General features: G+C 37.9%; 1 pseudogene across 3 annotated transcripts; it reads left to right on the forward strand.

Moving 5' to 3' along the window:
- Positions 1–5576: 5576 nt before the first annotated feature.
- LOC100193446 (uncharacterized) lies at positions 5577–9612 on the forward strand (annotated as a pseudogene). 3 transcript variants are annotated; one of them, NR_168951.1, is made up of 4 exons: positions 5577–5703; positions 7055–7229; positions 8118–9254; positions 9393–9612. The product of NR_168951.1 is annotated as an uncharacterized protein, transcript variant 2 (transcript). The 3 variants fall into 3 exon arrangements; NR_168952.1 differs by lacking the exon at positions 7055–7229 and having other exon boundaries at positions 8118–8409; positions 9110–9254; NR_168950.1 differs by having other exon boundaries at positions 8118–9612.
- Positions 9613–10080: the final 468 nt, after the last annotated feature.

Raw genomic sequence — 10080 nt, forward strand, 5'->3', positions numbered from 1 at the left:
AAAACAAAACATTTTTGTTTTCTAAAGCAAGGCTAAGCATCATAAAATTCTTTTTCAAAAGGGTATCAAGGATGGGTAATCAATTTTCCAAGGAAGGAAATGCATCAACGGTTTAGCACATAACTCCTATCACCTAATGCATCAAACAAGGTGATAAAGATTTTAAAACAACAAGGAGGTGGCGAATGCACCGAGGCTTGCCTGAATAACACTAGGTTAGTGTTTTTAGGTGACGTCCACTTGACGATCAGCCTTTGTCCTAGCACTTGATCAGGCAGGTTCGTCCATCAACATCATCATGCAGATTAGCCCGCGCTTGGGGTCGACTTGGATCGTCTTCCGCATCACGCGATCAATTATCGTACCTAATCATATCAAACTTTACCCAAGACTTCGAAATATTATTTAGAGTTTACCATAAAAGTTTGGTGAATTTTGGATTTATTATTTATTCCCTAAAAATCCAGAAGCATGGTTTTTGGTGGTTTTAAATGTCCCAAAATTCCCTATTGGAACTAAAAATCATGAAACTATTTTTACTAAATACTATAGGAAATTAGGAGTCTAGCAAAATTGGTTTGATATTTTTAGCATTTTTCTGTAATTTTCTATGGATTTCTAAAGATCCTTGGAAAAAGAAAAGGAAAAACTACTAACAGTGTTGGGCCCAAACTGGCCCAACCGGCCCTGCTCTAACAGAAATCGGGGGCGCGCCCACGACAGCGCAGTCGGTTTTTCACAAAGGTCCTCGCCAGAGTCAATATTAAAAATGAAGACTTCAACCAGATCCCGTGAGTCACTGACACTTTACTTCCGGCCCCTCCTAAACTTCTTGTCTTTTAAAATGGAATCCCCGACGTCGCCGGCAGCGCGGACACGTTCTCCTCGCGATACTACGGTGGAGAAGAGCTCGGGCAGCCATTGGATAGCGACCGGATCAAACCTTAACCTAATTCGCGCAGCTTTGGGGCATGAATTTGGCTTATGAACACACAGAGCGGCCGGACCGCATCCACGGTGAAACTCTAGCACCGCGGTCCCTGCTCTACCGATTTGAGCACCGGTCGCTACAAATTAAAGGCACAGGGGGCACGAGCAAGGCACGGACAGCATGATGCCCACAGCAATTGACCCCGGATTAACAGAGTTCTGGTGGATCGACACCAGGGCAATCCCTGAGGTGTCGAGCCCGCGTTCTGTCCAAGCTAAGACCATAAAGATCAAACGAACCCCTGGGTGAGCTTCACCAGCCTATAAGGATGCTAGAACCTACACTTGTAGGGGTTAAGTCATACCACAATTGCCTGGCCACGTGAAGCCGAGGTGTTGTCGAGGTGGTCACCGGACACACGCGGCGGTTTGATCAGTGGAACAGGGCATGTCTAGAGTATGGTTTGGGGGATGCAGTACTGCTAATTGAAGCTGCTCACTATGGTTGCTGGTCAAAGTAAGGATTACTGGGTTGGTTCCTGTCTTCCCCCCCGGTTGCTCTTTATATTAGCAGGGAAAAGATCAAAGGGGCTGGATTCTTGAACTTGCAGCAAGGATAGCTATGAACACTAGATGCAGTCGTGGCTCCCACAAGAAGATCCATGCAGGTTCACAGAGTATGGTCATGCAGGGTGAAGTTTATCCATGGCCAAAAGAGAGGGGGTAAGGATAGGAGCGCACTGTAGCAGATATTTCTACTGAGGATAATTCAGAGATGTGCATAAATCTGAATATCTTTGCTCTCCCTCATCTCTACAATTTCCAATACCAAAGTAGGACACGACAGGGAGTAAAAAGATCACAGTTAGATATTTCTGCAATTTTGGATCTACAGCTCTTGACTGACCCACCCAACTTCAATTAGCCTCTTCTCTTAATTTTTAATTAAGACAAATCAATCACTATTAACAGAACTTGTTCCCAGATCAAGGGTCTATAAATTTACTATAAGTCTCTTGGACCTAATCCTTAAAGATTACAAGTTATGGTGCCCAAAAATCACCTGCAATACACTGGTACCATTTCACTTTTCTGAATTTCAGTCTTCAGTTGCTCATCAGATTTCTTCCTTTCTGACAGGGACAGTTTGGGCACCATTATCTCCTGAATCTATATAACATCAGGCCAAAGTTTCTTAATAAAACTTGCTCATGAATACTAGCTCTCCAGTTTTGCTTAGATCAACCTGGCACCAAGTCTCATAGGACAGTCTCTGCAAGGTCTCAAAGTTGCTCAGACAGATAAAAATTCAGAGCAGATCTGCCTGAACCTTAACCTTCAGTCTTGTTCAGTCGACCCTTCCTTTTAAATAGAGACATTTTTGGACGCCTATTTCTCCCAAGTTTATAGAATGTCAAGCCAGGGTCCCTTAATAAACTTTGTTTATGGATACTACCTCTCCAACTTTGCTTCAATTCTTCTAGCATAAAACCACACAGGATACTTTTTACAAGGCCTCAAAGTGGAGCAAACATGCAAGTATTCAGAACAAACTGGTCAGATTGACAGTCTGAACTGCTAGTCTCACAGCTCGACTTTGAGTATCATTTTCTCCAATACTTGCACAGGATCAAGCCTACTTGTCTTAGGAACACTTAATCACCTTCTAATGGCCTCTAATCTATCTACATAACTCACAGCCTTTAACCCTCTAGATTAGCCACAAAAGGCTCCAACCCTAGCTTGATTCACTGTCTTATAAGCTTCAGATTACTGTGCTCAGTTTGAGAATTCAGAGTTTTGTTAGCTCTGTTTTGGGTATGTTTTCATGAGATTTCATAGAGTTTTAGGGTTGGGTTTCTTAATTGAACTTATACCCCTATAGTAGCTCTACCATTTTGATGTACTAACCTAGGACAGAATCCTCATGAGTGGAGAGATAAATAGCTCCAAAGATGGTCCTAACCTATTGGAATTCAGACTTGGTTACATGGCTTTCATGGGTCTTTTTACAAAAAGGTCCAAATCCCACTATTCAACTTGTAGATCCTTCAATATGAAAGGTAGTGGGTTTGAGGTGCTCTTTTACTTTGCTATTTGCACTTTGGTCCAAAAATGTACATTTTCACATATAACCCCCTAGGGTTTCAGTCCAGGGTTTTTTAGGGGTCTATTCAGGATTTTTTGTACTTCTAGGGTTTGAATGCCACTTAAGTCCATCCAAGGTGACATTTTATGATTATTACAAATAAGTTTTAAGAATTTAATTCATTTGGGCTTAATTGACACCCTAAGCTCAATTTAGGGTTAAGTACCCTACCCTAGGGTTGTACCCATGACATATCACATCAATACAACTTGTTTGAAATTTTTGCCTAGTGAATGTACTATAGGTGTGACAAACACATGATATGTCAAGGCTTACGATGTTATGCTCAAGTTTTAGTGACAGTAACACCAGGGGTGTTACACAAAACGTCAAGGATTGCATCAGATGGCCGAACCGGTATCACTGTTTTAATCGAGTTCGTCGACCGAAGGTCGGCCGATGAAGACCCAACGGTGAAGAATGACCCGAAATATTATCTGGTGATCTAATCTATACCGGTCCAGATGGATCCAACGACACACCTGAGCCTCTTTCCTCACGGCGTCAGGGCACGACGGAGCCATTCTCTACCCCACGACGGACCCCCGCCGGCGTAGGGCCATCCTCCGATCTGACTCGCTATTTCCCATCCCTCTCTACGCTACACGTCCGGGATACGAAGGCGAATCAGTGAAGAGGACTCTCACCATGTGGTACGCAGAAGGACGGCTTGGCGACGACGTGGGGCGGATTCGCGGTGGCGTTCGCCTCCGATGAGCAATTTTGGCCAAGCCCGCCTCGGTTCCTTGCTCTGTTGACCTTGTACACGATCCGCACCCCTAGCGAATCCGCTCGGCCACCTTGAGAAGGCTGAACGACGGCGTGCGAGCGAGGTAGCCGTGTCGGCTCTTTCTCTCTCTCTCTCGCGGCGGTGACGACACTTCCTAGATCTCACGGCGGCTTAACAACCTTCTTGTGTGGTGTTTTGATTAGATGAGAAAAGGGGCAGTGTACGTATTTATACAAATGGGAGGTTAGATGCTCGGCTTTGGAAACAAACTCGGCGGTTAGGAAGTTTGTTGCATGAAAGAAGGAAGAGCTTATGAGTGGACCCGCAGTGTCAGCGACCCAGAAGAAAAAGAAAAAGACTAGGAAGGAATGGACCATGCGGGTGAGGGATAAGAGAGGAGCAAGCGGGTATGGATCTTTTTTTCTTCATTTTCCTATTTTCATTTTCTATTTCTATTCTTATTTCAAATTTTAAACATCAATAATTCAGTTCCGAGTTGTGTCAATTATTCAAATACATATGCTGACACAAAGATCACATCATGATCCACAAATTTTATTTTACTTATTATTTACTAACTACTTTAATCACTTAAACATGGTGCTCTATATATGCTGATATGAATAAAAAAAGAAAATTCACGTAATTAGCCTCTCCTTCTATTCATTATATAATTCGGTTATTACATTACTATATACAGGAAGCTCAAACTGTTGTTGAGCCATCTCCTATTGGCATGTGCATCCGAGATCAGAGAGGATCAAACCCGACATAGTTTGTGGTCCTTTATAACAACAGACATCTAGACGATTGGTGAGTTGTTCATAATTTAGAATTAGCCTTGAAACATTTAATTTTAAATGTGTTTTCTTAATTGCAGGAGAAATATGGGAGGAGATGGTTCAACACCATCACTACTAGAGATACGCTTATTTAAGACGCACATTTGAAGACGAAATTCATTGCGTTTTATAGAAACGTCTTTTATCATGTGGTGATGAGTAAGGTAAGACGGTTTGTTGGAGATCTGTCTTTAATAAATAAGTGTTTTGGGACATTTACAATGTAAGAAATGTCTCATGTTGATTTAAGGCGTTTTGTTGTCGAAAATTGTCTCAAATAAATATACCTTCTGAGTCATTAAGATTGCAAGAATTGTCTTATATTTTGGTTAGTATATTAGACACTTTTGTATACGAAACCATCTCAAATAAAGATATTATTAGGATCACCTAGACTATAAAGACCATCTTAGATATTAGTGAGTATACTAGTCACTTTTAAATATGAAACCTACATATGATATTTCTGATAAGAAGTATTGTGAAAAACGTAGTAAATAGTGAATTCGGCTTAGTTTGATGATATATAGAATACAAAATGTAAAACTTATCTCTATAACTTGATATAGATGGTAAAATGAACCCATATATGACCCGATCATTAATGTGGCACACAACAGATCTAACTCATCATTTTGCTTTAATTCCTATCATTTATGTACCAAGGGGTTGAGAAAGTTATTTCCATCCTATGTTTAATATATTAGTACTTTTACATTTACATTGTCAAAGTCTAAAAACCCAGCCATTTGAGATCCAGACTAAAAACCAACATCTAAACGGTTCCTTCTAAAGCAAATCTGTGATCAGGTGCGTCCACTTCACCTCTTTTAATTTCTGTCGTATGATGTTGTTCCAACGGTCACGGGTGCATCCCTAGAACGTGGCACGGCGAGGCGTTTCTGAAGGAACAAGAAAGCAGTGTCGCCACCACCGCGAGAAAGCAGGCATCGCCTTCACAGCCGACAAAAGCTACGGCCTATGGCGGATACGGTCGCCCCTCCACTGCCTCCCTTGCCGCGCTGTCTTCTTCATCTCATCGCTTCCCATAGGTACGAACAACCCTCTTTCATCGCGCTTACTCAGATCAGATCTTGTCTATTAGGGTTAGTTAGCTGCCTTTTTCATGCACCACTTCGTCGTTGCGGCTAGATTGTCCAGTCATCTTAGTCAGCTTCTCCAACATTGCTTTCCTCTTGGATTTAATTTATCCTACTTAGCACAAACCGATCGGAGAGCAAACTGCCATTTGGTAACAGTTCTAGATATGGCCAATTCTGATTTGGTATGAAGTCCCCTGTAGCCACACTTATAAATTCCCCATGTGTATTTTGCATCTCCATTATTTTTTGACTGATATGAAGACTTTTTCGTTTTCTTACATTCGGTTCAGTAGTAAAATGCAATTCCAAACTGCACTACAGCAGAGTCTACGAAGTACAGACAGACACTTTAAAAAATATCAATCAACCTCATGAATATATCTAAGGTTGAAATATAATCGACACTAAGAGTATGTGACATGCAAATTACACATGTAAGTATTCTTTCAGGAAGACTAAATTCTGTTGCTGCATATGGCTATTAACAGTTATGAAATACAGACTGTATAGAAACTGAATGTCAGTAATGAAATGCAGACTATATAGAAACTGTCTAGGAGTACTAAAACTTAATGAAAATGGAACTCAAATGTTTGAGAACACAAATTGCAACTTCGGATGAAAATAAAAGGTTGCATATCATCATAATATAAAATTATTAATAAATCAATGGATTGAGATGTACGAGGCATGATACCATGAGTAAGTTTCCTGCATAAGCAACTACTTTACGACATACTTTTGATCTATCCTTGAGGCAATTGCAATTTGCATGTGACCCTTCACCAGAATCTTTTAAAACAATCTCCTTCACACTCTAGAACACAGGAAAGCAATAGCTTGATGATATAGACCTCAAAGTAACCAAATTAATTTCCAATGCTCAAAGAGATGTACTTGATTTAAATACAAACAGAATGTAAGAAATTTCATTTCTTAATAAGTTTGCAGATGCAGAGAATGGGCTGCACCAAATTTAACTAATGTTTATTTTGCATGCTCTATATAATTATATATATGTCTAGCTGTTTAGCTCTGGGAAACAATATGTGTAAATATAGCAACCTAACTCTAGATATTGTAACAAAAATATTAATTTCCATAGTTGTCACCATATGTGCGTTTATAATCTTTTTATTACAAATGCACGATACTCCTTCTTGACCACTTGTGTGAAACAATGAACTAATATTTGTTAGTAGAGATTATTTTTATTAATCTAAGATGTCAATTTTTTAACCTAACCTATTTAGCCTTTGATTTTTTTTCTAAATAATGCATGGTTTTGTTGGTATTGCAGTTGTGCCAGTTGGAGACCCTTCTGTTGCTGAAGGAGACCTACATAAACTATAGTTAGCCGCTAAGTTAAACAAGCCACGCGCTAGGTCAGAACCTAGCAGGCTTAAGGATCAGTAAAATGATATCTGTTCAACATGAGGCACAACGATATCTATCTTTCAAGAATCAATAAACTGGTATCCGCTAGATGTGCTTCTCTGTCTTCGTTTGTTTTGAAACACATATATAGTTGAAAAACTGTAGTGGTGAGAAACTCGAAATGAATCTGAGCCAGAACTCAGCTCAGACTGCCAAATTTCATAATTTTATTCACAAATTTCAACAATATTAAACATTGAGTATATATTAAGCGAATACCAAAATCATGTTTTCTAGCCTGTTTCATGCCATGATGACATCTTTCTGGCAATGTGACCTTGACCACTGGATGCATAGTTGTTGTATTTTTATGAATGGTATTTTTACAACAAATTATTTAGAGTCATAAATGTAAATACGAATTACTAAAAACTTAGGAGGAAACACTTCTTTTCGTTTCTATGGAAATAATTTTAGGACATCTTAGCCCCTGAAGTACCTAAAAGCACATATGGGTATCCAGCTGTTGATTTCTTTTCATCATATTGTGTTTGCTGTAAAAGTGCAAATATAACACATATGCACAATGGTGCTATATGGGTGAATGTCATTACTGCAGTCAAGGTGTTTATTTTCTCATAGTGTTGCTTATTTATTAGGTGTTTATTTTCTCATAGTGTTGCTTATTTATTAGGTCATTCAACCTTAAATGTGTCATATGCCATCACAACATTGATTTACTCCATGATACATAAGGAGTGCTGGAGGAGATAGTCCCTATTAATTGATGTTAATTTGATTCCCATGCTATTGTTTTAGTAATCACTAATTTCCCTACCTTGTTTCTTGATTGCTAGGCTCTCTACAGTTTGCTAAGTGACTTTTTGTTAGCTACTGTGATATCAGGAACTGATAACATCCATCATTTTTATAATAGTTATTACCTATTAGGATATGTAACATCTTGAACTTTTTGGTACATGCAGATATAAGAGTGAGCGCCTCTCAACTTGAGTGGATTATCTTGTTTCTATGTTTTTGTTTATCACATAGACGAAGTTAATGCTTAATCCCCAGAGATGCATATAACCAAGTGGCACTTACTTGGATCTGAGAACCTCTAGTGCTTGTTTATCTCAAGTAAGCCTTTTGAGTCTTAATGTTTCATTGAAGAACATCAATGCTTAATTGCAAGTCAATGTTGTAATTCTTGAGAAGTCATGGAAGCTTATAAGAAGAAAGGATGGGCTCTAACAAATCATTTACCTAATTTACCAGGTATATCAACTATTTTACCTAGATTTATTCAGGAAAATTTACATTTAGCCTTTCTTTGGGAGAATCTTACTTTTTAACTTATGGTGCACAATTAGTCCACTTCTTTTGAGAACAAGGAGGTTCATCATGAACCAGTTGTTCACAATATGCTAAATTGTTAGAAAGTTAACTACTAACTACAATGAAACCGTTTTTTATGAAACAGTTATTATTTTGTCACCACTTGCAATACAGAAGACAAAACTCATGAAATTTGATAGATGTAATCCTCACATTTGAACCATAGTAGTGCAGTGCAGTAACACAAGAATAGTTTCATTCATTATCTGCAAAGTCATCCCTTATAGTTGTCAATGAACTATCATGTGAAGACAGAATAAGAACTTTGTGATTCTCACATTTGCGATTGCTTGTTTATTTATGTGTCTGAATAAAAGTGTTACTATAAAATATTTGACCTATTTTGGAAATTTTATTTATTGTGTAATCATGGCCTAGATGTTTAGATTATTGATTAGCAGATTTTCTATGCATTATTCTGAGTTTGTAGACAACAGACATGGGTGTCTTTTGATATTAATTGTCAGGTCAAAGGTCAGTTTTGTGGAAAATATACAATATGTTAATATCTTCAATAGTACAAGATCTTGTACTACATGTCAATGTTAATATCGACTAATTTCTTGATTATTTTCAATAGGATGGGAGAGTGTCGAATGCTTTTTCAGATACTATTTCTTGGTCCGTCAAATCTATTTGAGCTAAATGCAAGTTTTTGCTCAAATGTGGCAAAAAATGATTGTCTCACCAATTGTGAGCACGACTGCCTCCAACAAAGTTAGAATGTAACTTCTTTTAACAGATGCAAAATCTGGCATTATTATATCCTTTTTTACACATACATATGACCTTTGTGATATCTCGTAATGTGAGGTGTTCAACTATGTCTAACTACTAATTATTGCCTTCACCTATTTGTATAGGAAAAGATGGAATAGAACTTTGGTGGCCGCACATGTGTGGAGACTAGAATTCATATATACTTAGTTAGGCTCAACGTTAACGCAAACAGTTGATAACCAAAATTTTCAATTAGTACTTTAGTTTGAATTTAGATTACACTTTTGTATGAGTTATTTGACAATGCTTATTTATTAGATATTGAATGATACTTATCTATATTATATTAATTATAATGTTATTAAATACATGTGTGTATGTATATTTCTCTTTTAAATTATTATAATGCAGTATCTCAAAATTGATTATAAATTGAAGAATGTACGACAATCTAAACCATTTTGTTTAAAACTTAATAAGACGGTTTCCAAAGCGTCCGATATTAGTCTCCTAAATGAGATGGTTTTCCTGTTGCAAGCGTTTATTATTCATATGACATTATAGACAATTTGATAAATACTTTGTGACTTATAATATTCATATTATCGACGGTTCTTTAGAAGAAGTGTCTTAAACAGAAACCTAATTTAAGACGGTTTATCAAACAAAATGACTTAAACAAATACCTTTTTATACGGTTATAAATTAAAAATTGTCTTGTATAATATCTTTTAAGACGGTTTACAACCATCTTAAATGTGGGACATCTTTTGCGACTCCATCAAATTTGGACACTACGTAAGCGTCTTAATAACTGAAAAATAACTGTCT

Source organism: Zea mays, chromosome 2 (assembly GCF_902167145.1).
Source record: "Zea mays cultivar B73 chromosome 2, Zm-B73-REFERENCE-NAM-5.0, whole genome shotgun sequence".
In the NCBI taxonomy this organism is placed as follows: Eukaryota; Viridiplantae; Streptophyta; class Magnoliopsida; order Poales; family Poaceae; genus Zea; species Zea mays.